The sequence below is a fragment of the Carcharhinus amblyrhynchos genome, chromosome 8 (assembly GCF_965287045.1).
Source record: "Carcharhinus amblyrhynchos chromosome 8, sCarAmb.v2.hapA, whole genome shotgun sequence".
Lineage (NCBI taxonomy): Eukaryota > Metazoa > Chordata > Chondrichthyes > Carcharhiniformes > Carcharhinidae > Carcharhinus > Carcharhinus amblyrhynchos.
The window spans coordinates 11,834,080-11,850,018 of record NC_137331.1 but is presented as its reverse complement, the minus strand read 5'-3'; the positions used below and the strand labels follow the sequence as shown (position 1 = coordinate 11,850,018).

Here is a 15,939-nt window from a genome sequence, read left to right as displayed (position 1 = left end):
TTCCAATTGAAATGCTTTCAGGCTAGGCCTAGCTAAGGACATTATTCATGGCTGGAATTTTACCATCCGCCCACCACCAGAATTGGAAGGGCAGACCATGGAGAGATCCGTTGACTTCGGGTGGGGTTTTACAGTTTCGGGATGAGTGAGACAGTAAAATCCTGCCCAGAGGGTCAGCAACAATCTTGAATGAACCATGAAGGAACTGACCTGTGCACTCTGAGCGACAATTTCACTTAACAAGCCCAGTGAACTGACACAGTAAACAGAAAATCAAGTTCAAATCTAGCATCAAAGGTGGCAAGATGATCTCAACACACTGATGTACGCGATTTCTTACTCATTTAAGATCTAGGGAAAAGAGATAGAAAGCAACAGGTACTCAACTAGAGGTGTGAGAATAAGAGATGCCGCACCACATGTTATTGAAAGAGAACAGTTATCCGAGGAAAAAGAGAGTGGGCAGGTGGAGTAATAAGCTGAGGCCACCAAAAATGTTTGGATAATCGAGTGAATGGGGTACAGTTTGGCTGTAGAGACAGGGGTGATAGAAATTGGGTCTGTGGCTTCCAGGGTTTGGCAGTGTTCATTGGAAGTGCAAAGTTAATATCATGCAGTGAGAAGCCCAAGAGTCCTGGAGAACATAACAGCTACCTGAGAATACTCAGGAAAGGGGTTTTGAGGGAAGGGATGGAGTGTACCCTTTGTACACTTACAGCTATGGAGCCCAGGGCCTGATAGCCATCAGCAGGGCAATTGGTAGGAACTTCAGTGGATTCTGTCCTTCCCTCATTTCCATCTCTCAGCATCGCACTCATGTAGGCGTTGGAAAATCTAGGCCGTTGTATGAGGCACAGCAGCATATTTGGAATCCAAGTGTATCTCTCACTCATTGCGCATTAATGAGAAGTTTTTATGACAGATGTTTTGTTTGAATATCTTCATCGCACAATGCAAATTTTAAATGGTGCCAGCATCTGGGCCCCAACACTCCAGGGAGAGTCCAAAAATATTCCAAACATGAAATTCAATAATTGGTTGATAAAGGAGAGTATTAAAGGTTATGACTAGTGAGCCGGAGAGTGTGATTAGAATAGATGCTTTCCAAGGAGAAACACACTACTGTAGCCTTAATGGCTAAATGGCCTCTATAACTTTGTGATCCTAATGGGTTAGATTATAGTTAACATTTGATACTTGCTTAACGTATTTATCATATTACAGATGTAATTGTGAGGATGATGTAGTGCTGTGCACCAAAAATAATGCAAAATTACTGTGGAGCAATTTGATTGATAAGTGATTCAAAAACAAATTTTATGGTGTTATTGGTTTGCTGTGCAAGTTCCCCGTCTGTGATTAGGAGAGATAATTTACCCTGCATATCCAACCTTTTAGTGACAATTAAATATTCAAGCAAATCAGCATTGTTAACTGAACAGATGGTGGTTAACAAAATCATTAAAACATAATATTCAGATTTGAAGTGTGACATGTATTATAAATGCAATAGAGTGGATTAAATTCTAATATAGATACAGCACAGTAAATTCTAACTGCATGCATTATGTAAAATAACATCCCAAGGCACTTCATGGAGTGGAGGATGGGGTGTTAGACAAACAGGAGTACGGAGAGGAGCTTGGAATGGTTGCCTTATTGTAAGTGTATTAAGGAAGCTTATTGAAGATGGGAAAACGTCAAGCACTGAGGTTTCAATGTACTCTGCCAGCAGTGCTAGAGTACAAGTATCCATTATTATTGTTGATGTTACATATGCAGCCTATTCCAATCCACAATTTCAATGCCCTAGGTAGCCATTTGCCAAATCTCATGAGGGACCAGACATAATTCCGTCCTCCAGATTTCACAATGGGGCCATAACTTTTTTGCCGCTGAAGGCCCCATCAAACTCAGTGACTGAATTTTCATTCCCTCACCAACCCCCTGACTCCACGCAAATTGGAAATGGAGATGGGACGCCCAAAAATGCCAGCACTGATGGTCATGTCAGTTTCGGGACATAATTCCTAGCGTGTTCACGTTGGCCAGTGTTGGTGGAAGGATGGGACTTTGATGGCACCCTGCAAATGACTGCATACCCACTGCTTTTCACAGGGCACTGATGCCCTCTTTGCCAGAGCAGGGGCAGGGGCAATGGTTAATGTTGCCTTCTCAGGCTTCCTGCAGCTGCAGGGCATCATCGACTGCGCATATGTGGCTACCAAGGCACCCAGGGACCAGACAGTGTATACCATTTACAGGCAGGCTTTCCCCACCAAATGTTCAACTGATCTACGACCACAATAAAATCTTCCAACCAATGCCACCTGGTCACAGTCATAGAATCATACCTCATAGACAATGTCCCAGGCACCACCATCACCATCTCTGGGAACGTCCTGTACAACTAGCTGGTCAGATCCACCAGACGCAGTGGCACAATGGTGTATAGTCAAGAACAAGTTGCACCGTGAGCCCTACCACTTTTTCACACCGCACCCCCCCCCACCACCACCACCCCACCTCGACTGATGAACCAGTACTCCTCCGTATTAAACTCCGCTTGAAAGAAACAGAGTGTGACAACGGCACAGGATATATTCTGGGTCAGGGAGTTCAGTGACCATTGCCAAGAGTGGTTTGGTAACTGAGCTAGCTGAGTGTGAGTGTAAAGCTACTCGACTGGGCCTGTGTAAGTTGATGAAGGGAAACAAAGAGAGGGAGAAAACTATTGAACCTCATCTTCACCAATCTACATGTCATCTGTTCATGACAGTATTGATAGGAATGGCTCTACCTTGTGGAGATGAAGTCCCAGCTGAACACTGAGGATACCATCCATAGAGTTATTTTGGCATGACAACCATGCTGGATGGATTCAGATCAAGAGCTGAAAACTGGGCATCTATAAGGAACTGTGGATAGCAGCAGCAGTAGAATTGTACTCAACCACAGGGGCCCAGCATGTTCCCCACTCCACCATTACCATCAAACCAGTCGATCAATCCTTGCCAAGGGTTCACCAGGCTGATATCGGAGATGAGGGGGTTAGCTTACGAGGAGACATTAAATAGACTGGGTCTGTACTCATTGGAGTTTAGAAGGCTGAGGGGGGATCTTATAGAGACTTACAAGATAACGAAGGGGCTATGCAGGGTAGAGGTAGAGAGATTCTTTCCGCTTAGAAAGGAAAACAGAACTAGAGGGCACAGCCTCAAAATAAGGGGGGGGGTGCAGTTTAGAACAGAGTTGAGGAAGAACTTCTTCACTCAAAGGGTGGTGAATCTCTGGAAATTCTCTGCCCGTTGAAGCAGTGGAGGCTACCTTGCTGAATATATTTAAGTCACGGGTAAATAGATTTCTAATAGACAAGGGAACTATGGGGAGAAAGCAGGAAAGTGGAACTGATCCACTTCAGATCAGCCATGATCTTATTGAATGGCGGGGCAGGCTCGAAGGGCTAGATGGCCTACTCCTGCTCCTATTTCTTATGTTCTTATGAATGGCAGGGCAGGCTCAAAGGGCTAGATGGCCTACTCCTTCTCCTATTTCTTATGTTCTTATGTAATAAGGAGTGTAGGAGGGCATGCCAGGAGTAGCACTAGGCATAACTAAAAATAAGGTGCCAATCTGGTGAAGCAACAACACAGGACAGAATCTATTCCAAACCGCAGAAGCATCATGAAATAATGGAGGCCAGCGATCCAACAGCCAACAGATCATATCAAAGCTCTGCAGTCCTGCCACTTACTGTTATGAACGATGGTGGACAATTAAACTAAAAAGAGGGAAGAGGTTTCACAAAAATCCCAATTTCAATGGTGGTGGAGCCCAGTTTATCAGTGCAAAAAGGGAAGATTTTTAATCATCTTCAGCCAGAATTTCCCAGTGGATGAACCATCCTTTATTTGATTTATTATTGTCGCATGTATTGGTATACAATGAAAAGTATTGTTTCTTGCATACTATACAGAGAAAGCATACCGTTCGTACAGTACATAGGGGAGAAGGAAAGGAGAGAGTACAGAATGGAGTGTCACCGTCATAGCTAGGGTGTAGAGAAAAATCAACTTAATATAAGGTAGGTCCATTCAAAAGCCTGTTGGCAGCAGGGAAGCAGCTGTTTTTGAATCAGTTGGTACGTGACCTAAGAGTTTTGTATCATTTTCCCACAGAAGAAGGTGAAAGAAAGTATGTCCGGGGTTCGTGGGGTCCTTGATTCTACTTGGTGCTTTTCCGAGGTATCGAAGTATCGACAGAGTCAATGGATGGGAGGCTGGTTTGTGTGATGTACTGGGCGACAACCCTTTGCAGTCTCTTGCAGCCTTGGTCAGGTCAGGAGTCATATCCAGCTGTAATACATCCGAAAATCATGCCTTCTATGGTGTATCTGTAAAAATTGGTGGGAGCCATTGCGGACATGCCGTATTTCCTTAGCCTCCTGAGAAAGTAGAGGCACTGGTGGGCTTTCTTAATTATAGTGTCGATGTGGAGGAACCAGGACAGGTTGTTGATAGTCTGGAAACCTCGAAACCTGAAGCTCTTGACCATTCATCCCCATTGATATAGACAGGCACGTGTCCTTCCTGAAGTCGATGACCATCTCTTTCATTTTACTGACATTAAGGGAGAGATTATTCTTGTCGCACCTCGTCACCAGATTCTCTATCTCTTTCCTGTACTCGATCTCATCATTGTTTGAGACCCGACCCCCAAAGTTCAAAAACGTAAGATGCCAGTCTTGAGCCTATTTGACTCAAGACAAATCATATCATAGAATAGCTGAAGGTACGAGATACAGCAAAGGCTATGGGCCCTGACAACATCCCAGCTGCTGCACTGAAAAGTTGTACTCCAAAACTAGCCAGTCCCCAAAGCAAGCTGTTCCAGTTGAGCTATGACACACTCACCTATCCAACAATGTAGAAACTTAGCCAGGTATGTGCCAGAACATAGAACCCTACAGTGCAGAAACAGGCCCTTTGGCCCATCGAGTCTGCACCAACCACAATCCCACCCAGGCCCTATCCCCATATCCCTACACATTTACCCTCTAACCTACACATCCCAGGACACTAAAGGGCAATTTTAACATGGCCAATCAACCTAACCCGCACATCTTTGGACTGTGGGAGGAAACCAGAGCACCCGGAGGAAACCCACGCAGACACGAGTAGAATGTGCAAACTCCACACAGACAGTGACCCAAGCCGGGAATCGGACCCAGGTCCCCGGAGCTGTGAAGCAGCAGTGCTAACCACTGTGCTACTGTGCCGTCCACAAAATCTGGGCAAAACCAATCCCATCCATTCCCATCCCATCAGCCTACTTTTAATGATGAACAAAGTGAAGGAAGGGGTCAGCAACAGTGCTATTAAGTGACACTTACTCAGAAATAATCTGCTCACAGATGCTCAGTTTGCTTCCACAGGGTCACCCAGCTCTTGGCCTCATTACAGCCTTGGATCAAACATGGACAAAGTGTTGAACTGCAGAAATGGGATGAGATTGATGGCCCTTAACATTAAGGCAGGATTTGACCAATTGTGGTATCAAGGAGCTCCAGTAAAACTGCACTCAATGGGAATCGGGGGAAAAATCTCCATTAGCTGGAATCACAATTAGCAGCAAGGAGGTTGACCATCTCAGCTCCAGGAAATCACTGCAGGAGTTCCTCAGAGTAGTGACTTAGGCCCAATCATCTTCAGCTAATTCATCAATAACTTCCCTTCCATCATAAGGTCAGAAGTGAAGATGTTCGCTGATGACTGCACAATGTTCAGCACCATTTGCAATTCATCAAACACTGAAGCAATCGGTGTCCTTATGCAATGTGGCTTGAACGATATCCAGCATTCATGCCATTTGTAACACACAAGTGCCACCTCACCTTGATATTCAATGGCGTTACCATAACTGAATCTCAACATCCTGGAAGTAAACATTTACCAGAAACTGAAACGTGACATAGATCGGATGCAAGGCTGGACAGAGAAGTGGCAGATGGACTTCAACCCGGATAAATGTGTAGTGGTCCATTTTGGCAGGTCAAATGGGATGAAGGAGTATAATTTCAAGGGTAGGACTCTTAGCAGTGTAGAGGATCAGAAGGACCTTGGGGTCCGGGTCCATAGGACTCTTAAATCAGCCTCACAGGTGGAGGATGTGGTTAAGAAGACATATGGCGTACTGGCCTTCATCAAATCGAGGGATTGAGTTTAGTAGTTGGGAGATAATGTTGCAGCTGTATAAGACCCTGGTCAGACCCCACTTGGAGTACTGTGCTCAGTTCTGGTCACTTCATTACAGGAAGGATGTGGAAGTCATAGAAAGGGTGCAGAGGAGATTTACAAGGATGTTGCCTGGATTGGGTGGCATGTCTTATGAGGATAGGTTGAAGGAGCTCGGTCTTTTCTCCCTGGAGAGACGAAGGATGAGAGGTGACCTGATAGAGGTGTATAAGATGTTGAGAGGTATAGATAGAGTGGATTCTCAGAGACTATTTCCCAGGGCTGGAATGGTTGCTATGAGAGGACACAGGTTTAAGGTGCTGGGGAGTAGGTACAGCGGAGATGTCAGGGGTAAGTTTTTCACTCAGAGCGTGGTGGGTGAGTGGAATCGGTTGCTGTCAGTCGTGATGCGGGCAAATTCGATAGGGTCTTTTAAGAGACTTCTGGATGAGTACATGGAACTTAATAGGACTGAGTATTATAGGTAAGCCTAGTAGGTAGGGATATGAGCGGCGCAATTCGTGGGCCTGTTTGTGCTGTAGTTTTTCTATGTTCTATGAACTGGACTGGCCATAAAGATATACCATGGCTACAAGAGTAGATCAGAGGCTAGGAATGTTGCAGCAAGTAACTCACCACCTGATTCTTCAAAGCCTGTTCACCATCTATAAGACACAAATCAGGAGTGTGCTGGAATATGCTTCATTTGCCTGGGTGAGCACAGCTCCAACAACACAAGAAGCTTGACACCATTCAAGGAAACCAATCCATTTGATTTTCATTCCATCCACCAACTTAAACATCCATTCTTTCCACCACTGACATGTAGTGGCAGCAGTGTGTGTACCACCTACAAGATGCACTGCAGAACTTACCAAGGCTTCATTGACAGCAGCTTCAGAACCTGCCACCTCAACCACCTAGAAACACAAGGACGCATGGGAATACCATCTCCTGCAAGTTCTCCTCCAGCATGGACACACACACTAGCCAGACTTGGACAACAAACGCTGGAATTGCCAGCAGCGATCACGTGCCATTAAAGAATGAATTTATTTATTCTAATTCTGATGCCTGGACTGGTCAGGTACCGCCCTCCAACACTCTCCGGCAAGGAGAGGGTCTGCTATGCTCTCCATAGCACGATCCTTGAACCTTCAGAGAGGGGTGGACCTTTGGGTGGAGACAGCTTATTGAAGGGAGCGGCAGAAGGAATTGGAGGTGGAGAGAGATGCAAATGAACAGAGAGGTGCCCTGCTGCATGATATTGTCACATCCACCTCACCCCCAGGGACAGTGTCTCTCCCTCAAAGCCTCATGTTTGGATTCAGTGAGGCAGTCATAAAGTAGGCACACCCCTGGTTCTGATGCCAGTAGCATCCTGCATTTCTCGGGCTGTTCTATATTTGCTGGGTTTATCCTTACACCTTTTTGAACAAGGATATGACATTTGCAATTCTCTAGACCTCTGGCACCACCCAGGAAGACAATGACCAATGCCTCTACAATTTCCACCCTTATTTCCCTGAGCAACCTCAAATGGTCCAAACAAATCCAGGTGACATATCAATTTTAAGTAGGCAATTTTTCTAGTTGACAGCACATCCAGTATCTCAACTCTTTCCTCCTTCACCATGTCTTCAGCAGTATCTTAGTCCTTGATAAAGACAGGTAGCAAGTTTTAATTTAGTACCTCAGCCATGCCCTCTCCCTCCACAGAACTAGAGGGCACAGCCTCAAAAGAAGGTGGGGGGGACAGTTTAGAACAGAGTTGAGGAGGAACTTCTTCACTCAAAGGGTGGTGAATCTCTGGAATTCTCTGCCCGTTGAAGTGGTGGAGGCTACCTCGCTGAATATATTTAAGTCACGGGTAGATAGGTTTCTGATAGACAGGGGAATTAAGGGCTGTGGGGAGAAAGCAGGAAAGTGGAACTGATTCACTTTAGATCAGCCATGATCTTATTGAATGGCGGGGCAGGCTCGAAGGGCTAGATGGCCTGCTCCTATTTCTTATGTTCTAATGTTCTTATATATATGCTCCCATTTTGATCCCCAAATGGCTCCATTGTACCCCTTCCCACCCTTTCACGAATATATGTGCCAAAGAGGAATTTTGGACTCCCTTTCACTTTAACTACCAGTTTCTTCTCATACTCCCTCTTTGCCTCATATTTTCTTTCTCGCATTGCCTCTGAACTTTATATATTCAGCCTGGCTCTTGTTTTTTTATTATCAATCTCAGATTTGCCATTGACCTGCTTTTTCCTCTTCATCTTAATCTCCTACTTCTTTGTACATCCAGGCCATTCAGAATTTGATCGCCCTACCTTTTCCACTGGTGCGAATAAACCTGAACTGTACACAATCCATCTCCCCTTGAAATGCAGAAAGGCTTGATTTGGATGCTGTTGCTTACGAGATAAAAATGTATCAGATACACTGACAGTGTTAGCTAAGGATAATTACTGGAGGGTAGGACTCAATTAAGCTGCAGCGATTACCTTAATTGTCTATGAGAATTATGTTCATATGGACGCAGGCAGTAACTGCCAGCTAGCAAAAACATTTGTATTCATAGAAACTGAGGGATGGCGTGATCTGAAAGAGGCATTATGCTGTCCTTGATAGTCGTGTGAGAGCCAGTGTCTAGGCTCACACTTGGTTGGGATACGTGGGGTCATGGGGTGAAGTTGAGCGGCAACAAAAGCAAAAACACATGAGAATATCTATTAGATACATGGAAGTATTGCATCGCAATCATTCTACAAGAGGAATGACTACCATTACAGATTGAACCTTGTGTCTTGACGCAGCATCTGCGCAATGGTATGAATGTTTAAAGACATCGTTTTAAAGGTGAGATTTTTGGTGTCCCCAGAGCGTGCTTCTTGCAGGGGGAGGCAGCCCGCTATTGGCCGGTGGCAGGACATAGGAACATAAGAAATAGGAGCAGGAGTAGGCCATCTAGCCCTTCGAGCCTGCCCCGCCATTCAATAAGATCATGGCTGATCTGAAGTGGCTCAGTTCCACTTTCCCACTTTCTCCCCATAACCCTTAATCCCCTTCTGGTGGCACCGCTGTCAGTGGGGTTTTGCATTTACTGCACCCCACGGTGCCGGGAAACTCACCAGAAGGGTGCTAACGGCGGGTGGGACCAGAGATTTTGCTGGCGTGAATAAGTCAAAAGTTCCGGCCTGCATTTTGAAAATGAAGGAAAGGCTGGAACTGAAGGTGGTACCACAGAGCTAACAGCCCATTTAGTGGATTAGATCAGCCGATTTCGCAAGAGGACAATTTCTGTTACTGACTCACTATAGTTCTGGCCAGTGTGATAACGTAGAAACATAAAAGATAGGAGCAGGAGGGGGCCATTTTTCCCTTCAAGCCTGCTCCACTATTCATCACGATCATGGCTGATCATCCAACTCAATAAGCTAACCCTCCTTTGTCCCCATAACCTTTGATCCCATTCGCCCCCAGTGATATATCCAGCCGTCTCTTGAATACATTCAATATTTTGGCACCAACTACTTCCTGTGGTAATGAATTCCACAGGCTCACCACTCTTTAGGTGAAGAAATGTCTCCTCGCCTCCGTCCTAAATGGTCTACCCTGGATCCTCAGACTGCGACTCCTGGTTCTGGACTCCCCCACTATTGGGAATATCCGTCCTATATCCACCCTGCCTAGTCCTGTTAGAATCTTATAAGTATCTATGAGATTCCCCCCTCGTCTTTAGCGAAAACAATATTAACCTAGTCAATCATTCCTCATACATCAATCCTGCCATCCCTGGAATCAGCCTGGTAAACCTTTGCTGCACTCCCTCAAAAGCAAGAACATTCTTCCTCAGAAAAGGAGACCAAAATTGCACACAACACTCTCGGTGTGGCCACACTAAGGCCCTGTATAATTGCAACAACACATCCACGTTCTATACTCTCAACCTCTTGCAATGAAGGCCAACATGCCATTTGCCCTCTTTACTGCTTGCTGCACCTGCAGTGACTGACGAACAAGGACACCCGCATTTTCCTCTCCCAATTTACAGCCACTCAGGTAATAATCTGCCTTTTTGTTTTGGCTTCCAAAGTGAATAACCTCATACTTATCCAAATTATACTGCATCTGCTATTGATTAGTCCATTCACCCAACCTGTCTAGGTCATGCTGAAGGATCTCTGCATCCTTGTCACAATTCACCCTCCCATCCAACTCGGTATCATCAGCAAACTTGGAAATGTTACATTTTGTTCCCTCATCCAAATATGATTTGTAATAGGGAACAAAATAGAGACCGAGTTAAATACAATTTTAATGAACACAGCACACTGTTTTACCTTCTTTTAATTTTTGTGTGTGCAATAGTGTAGATGAATCATGTCAGTGCGACGTCAGATTTTCATTAACCTTTGGGGGCAAGCGTGTGAGAAACATTGTTATAATCCAACCTCCCGAGCAGCACTGTAGGTATACCATTACCAAATGCACCCCAATGGTTCAAAAAGCAGCTCATTACACATTCTCAACAGCAATTAAGGATGGGCAACAAATGCTGACCTTGTCAGTGACGTCCAGATGCTATGAGTGAATAAAAAATCTTTTATGCAGTTTTGGGAGAAACCTTTATTATTTCTTTAATTTCACTGCTATCTTTAGCTCTCAGCATTCTAATCACCTCTTTCATTATTCCTTTGCTGCCACATGAGTGGAGTTCTTTTTAAATGTTGTGTTCAACACGTTTGGCGCATCTTAACAAGGGCTGCCATTGTCATCAATATCCTCTTTGTTTCTGACTTGAGCAGATTCCTATACACTTTAAAGAACTCTCGTCTTTATCTCCCTGTAGTTTTACATGGTTTATATTTCATTGTCTAAAACCTATTTCAGCTGCACAATTCATCCATTTTGGAGACAGTTCCTTTAGCTTCTATTCATTTTTCCATAGCATATATTCATACTGAATACGCAACACGACAGTTTTTGAAGTGTTCCATCTTTCCTCAGCAATATTTTGCTTGCTAATTTATTTTAGATAATTCATTATTCATTAGAGTTTTTAAATTTTCAAATCACATATGTTGTAAAGATCCCGATTAGAGCTGATTTATTCATGTTCTGGTTCCTCGTCTAAATAGGTTCTACTAATACTACATTATGAACTGTGACGATACTATGCCTTTAAAAATATCGTGTTTTTTGTAAGGAGTATGTTTAAAATTCAGATCAGGTTTGCAAAGTGTTAGATTGACTAAGAAATCTTTTAAGTTGGTTGCTGGGAAAACATTTTAAGTGTTTTAAGTTAAGCTAATGCATTTGTGTTTACTTAGGTTTTGTTGGGGCAATTTTGATCAGATTGCTTCACAAAGACAGAGTCAAGTGCTAATGGAAGAAGCTCAGCTTGCAGTGAAGATATAGGGCCTGATTTTACCATCAAGTTGCGCCTGTTTATGGGCACGGAAACTTGGTATAGTCGGGTATGAGGCAAGTAGCATGATCCGCACCCACCTCCATGCTGGTTCCCCCTTTTGCCAAGGCTTAAAAATGGCTGTGATCAGGGCCATGCCCAAAACGGGCGCGACGGCCACTTAAATGCGTTTGCAAGCGTTTAAATTGACTTTAATGAGCTGCATGCCCAACTTTACTGACACTTCCCTCTTCATCACCACGTTCGCTCGTCCAGATTTGGCACGAAGCGGACATGCTTTACGTAAGTCCAATTTGGGCGCTCCAGTTAGTGAGGAGGTAAGTGCTGAGTGTCCGATGGCTCTCTGCTTGAGATAGGCAGGCATGGGGATGGGAGGGGGAGCAGTGTGGGGGGGCTCCAGGGAGCAGATGAATTACCCATTGAACATTCAAACTTTCTGGGCAATTCCCACAGGGGCCTACAGTTCAGGACTACCAGCGTCCCAAAGCACATCTCGGTTGTATATCCGCAGTCCCCAACAATCCACAGACCAGAAGATAGGGTCCCAGTTACTTTCCTACACAACACTCATGAACCAATGGGATTGACGATAGAGAGCTTCAAGCACTGGAAACTTCAGACTTGTCTGTGGCTGGGATTCTCCAGTCCCGCTATAATGAATGGAGTTTTGACCAAGTGCAAAAATTTCCATTCTCACTGGCAGTGGGACGAGAATGGATAAGATTGTAGAATCATTATTTTTTTGAAATTCGGGATTAATTTAATTAATGGAATTCAAATTTAATGACTACCCTAGTAGGCTTTTGGTTTGTGTACAGATGATTTGCCCCATCCTCTGGAATAGTTGAGCATTAGCAGAACCACAAATCCACCAAGTTTATAGCTATGTTTAAAAAAGGATAGCTTTCTGATTTTAGTGCAAAGAATGGACATAGGAAGTCAAATTTCCTTGAAAATATAAAGGTTCCCTCATCCATTGTAATGTTGCAACATGGGCTTCTGTGGAAGACAAGTCTGTGACTCCAGGCATCAATAACACATCAGGATTCATCACCCCCTCCAAAGATGCAGTACCACCTTTCTCTGGTGCCAGCTTCAATTGTCTCTGCAGAGAACAGGAAACACTACAAAGAGAGACCCTTGCTGCCTTCAGATCTGTCAAGACAGCAGCATCTCATTTGCAGTAAGCCAGTGGCTGCTCTGATGGTGGTATGGCTCCAGTTGGGTTCTTCAGTCAACAGTCAGATCCTACGGTGGACATCCTTTGTCCTCCAGCAGCTAGACACTGAAGCTGTCAGGTGGAGACTTGTTGACCTGTTAACCTTAAGGTGGAGAAATAACCCCTGTGTCCATTCCTCTGTTCTGTTTAGCTGCAAGTGGCTGCCGAGAAGCTGCTGCTTTTGTGTTGTTACTGCTGGAGCAAGTGGTATTTCCTCCTCGGAAATCCAATCAACTGAAGAATGTGTAGGCCTCATGTCACTGAGAAACCTCACAAGCAATAATGTAAGATTACTCTCAGTTCACTGCAAGACACTTCATACAGGTCACATGAGTTGCTGTTCCCAATACGATCAGAGAATTCAGGCTAAACGACCGTCTCCTGTCAGCACCAGCACTTGCCAGTTTCAGCCTTCATTCTGTTCATATCAGGTCAGTTTCACCCCATGATCAATTCCTGCTGTGTCTGTGCTTTCTCCAAGCTGGCATGGTGCAGACACAACATTGAGCTTGAGTGCTATTGGAAAAGACAGAATCCATGTTTAAAAAAGTTTTCAACTGCCTTTTCAATTGGCTCAACTGTTTTCCTATCAAACCAAAGTGGGATTGCCCCCTGAATTTGGAACCCATCACAGGATAAGCCAGAAGAGGACAGGATGACATTGTGGTAATGACCCAACATCAATTTCAGGACTTTACAGTGCTACTTCAACTTGGCTGGGAAAATTCTGCTCATTCCCTACTTAACAGTTGTTACCAGCCTTATCCTGTGGAGAGAAGAAAACTTGTAGCTTGCAGCCACATTAACACTAACCACACTATTTTGTAACTTTTTCCAGGATATCAAGTCACATGTCTTCATTTTCAAATTTCCTTGAAAAGATAAAGCTTCCCCCATCCATTTTTTTTTCTATCCTTTAAGTACATCATATACAACTACATGCATTTATGGTGATGGACACATCCATTGAATCTCTAGGACCCTTGCACACTTGCGTTTTATTTCCTGCCCTGGGACAATCACTCTTTCTACTCTACCAGAGATTAACTAACCCGGACTTGTTGTCTTTGGAACCTTTATTCATTGTTGAATATTGTTTGCAACAACAATAGCTCCAGGGAGCACCTCTTAGTCCTCTTCACTATGATAGATGGAGAGCTAGTTCTTATTGCAACACAGGTAGCCAGGCAGTGAAAGATAGAACTAGAGCCAAACCTTCAGACTCTTACAAATGTTGGAGAGACATTATATATCACACACCAAGAGAGGATGTTGAATCCAGTCTATATAAAGTGACAGCAAAGTCACCCATAGTGCATTTGAAATTCTAATCTAAAACATGCTGAGATGTGGTTGCTTTCCTATACATAGGTTTGAAAATAAGTGGATGCTTCATACTCTAATTGCTACAAGATTTGATTAACCGACTCTCACTTTTCTATCTGTTATAATATTTCCAGTGAACATATTCTCTGCAAACCCCAATGCACAACCTTAAAAGAACATTTCCTTCCGTTTCCAATTGTTCAGATGGGGGAAAGAGACAGAATGAAGGCACAGAAACAGAGGAGATGCTCAGAGCTGTATAATGAGAAATCTGAGGCAATGAGCTCTGCTTAGCTCCAAAATGCGAGGAATAACATTTCCTCTCAGTTCTGCTACAAAATTCCGAAGTAAGCTATCCTTGAAAATCTTTCTATGAGTTTTATGAGTTTAATTTTCTATGTGTTTTTTTTAGTTGAAGCACTAACACTGCCTTTTCATATCCTCTGCTCACCGAGCCACCCTCTCCCAATGTCCATAATATAGGCCTTGTAGGAAAATTACAGCTCCTTCAGCTTGGATGTTAAAACAAAAGTGATTGAGTTTTATGAGTTTAATTTTCTATGTGTTTTTTTTTTAGTTGAAGCACTAACACCGCCTTTCCCATATCCTCTGCTCACCCACCCACCCACCCTCTCCCAATGTCTATAACATAGGCCTTGTAGGAAAATTACAGCTCCTTCAGCTTGGACCTTAACACAAAAGTGATTGCCCAATTGTCACAACACTAAATCTTGGACAATTTAATACTTTCCTCTTCCTCTTTGTAATAAATCCTCGGAGGCAGAAGCCCTTCACCAAAATCTCTTTATTTACAAGTGTGACAAAAGCATACAGAGAGGTTTTAGTTAACAGTCTACAGCAGGAGTCCCAGAAAAACTGACACTCCTGGTTAAGTACGAAGCAAAAGGCTCCCCAGTTGGCCTATCAATTTGGCCCTTAATCAGGGAGTCATATTCTAACAGGTCCATCTCAATCGCCTCGTTGAAGTCATTACACTCTTACCCATGTATCTCTAACAATTCTTCAATTTTTTTCTTCCTACTGCCCGTAGCATGATCAAATGCCTGAAACTTATTGAAAAAAATAGGATCATCGCTTATTTATCATACAGACTTTCTTTACGCTAACAAATGCTTCGTTTTCCTGTTAGCCATTTCCAAAGGATACTCCTTCAATTATTTCCTATTGAATCCAACACTCAGTGCGGATCACTTACTAAGGGTTTAGATCACTAATCCTATTCTCTACTTCCACTATTCCTCTCCCTCAGATCCCTGATGAGCATGGATGTGTGTCTGAACTCTACAGTTCTAATGATAAAGGTAACACAGCACACAAATCTTGTTTTCATTTCGCCTTTCATGGCCCCCAGCAATTAATATGTAATAGTTCTTTACACCCGTAGAATGTTATTTTCTGACCAAAAGTGTCCTAATAATAGATGTTTGAATATATACTAAAAATACAATTCCTGTCCCGTTTTGCTTGACCCTTGCCCAGGTTGGCATTGGATTCTCTGTAAGAAGTCTCACAACATCAGACTTCTTACTGTGTTTACCCCAGTCTAACGCCGGCATCTCTACATTGGATTCTCTACCAGACGGATTCTTGGGATTACAGGATTGTCACACAAGATGAATTTGCTCCAACTGGATCTGTGTTCACAGTTCAGAAGAACGAGAGGGACTCCCATTGAAGTGTATAAAAATCTGACAGGGCTTGACAGGTTGGAT

The 15,939-nt window shown here is 43.7% G+C and overlaps 1 protein-coding gene across 8 annotated transcripts in view; it reads right to left on the bottom strand.

Moving 5' to 3' along the window:
* Window positions 1-15,939, bottom strand: part of LOC145346443 (cAMP-regulated phosphoprotein 21-like) — a 374,167-nt gene that overhangs the window by 298,059 nt on the left and 60,169 nt on the right. The window lies entirely within an intron of this gene.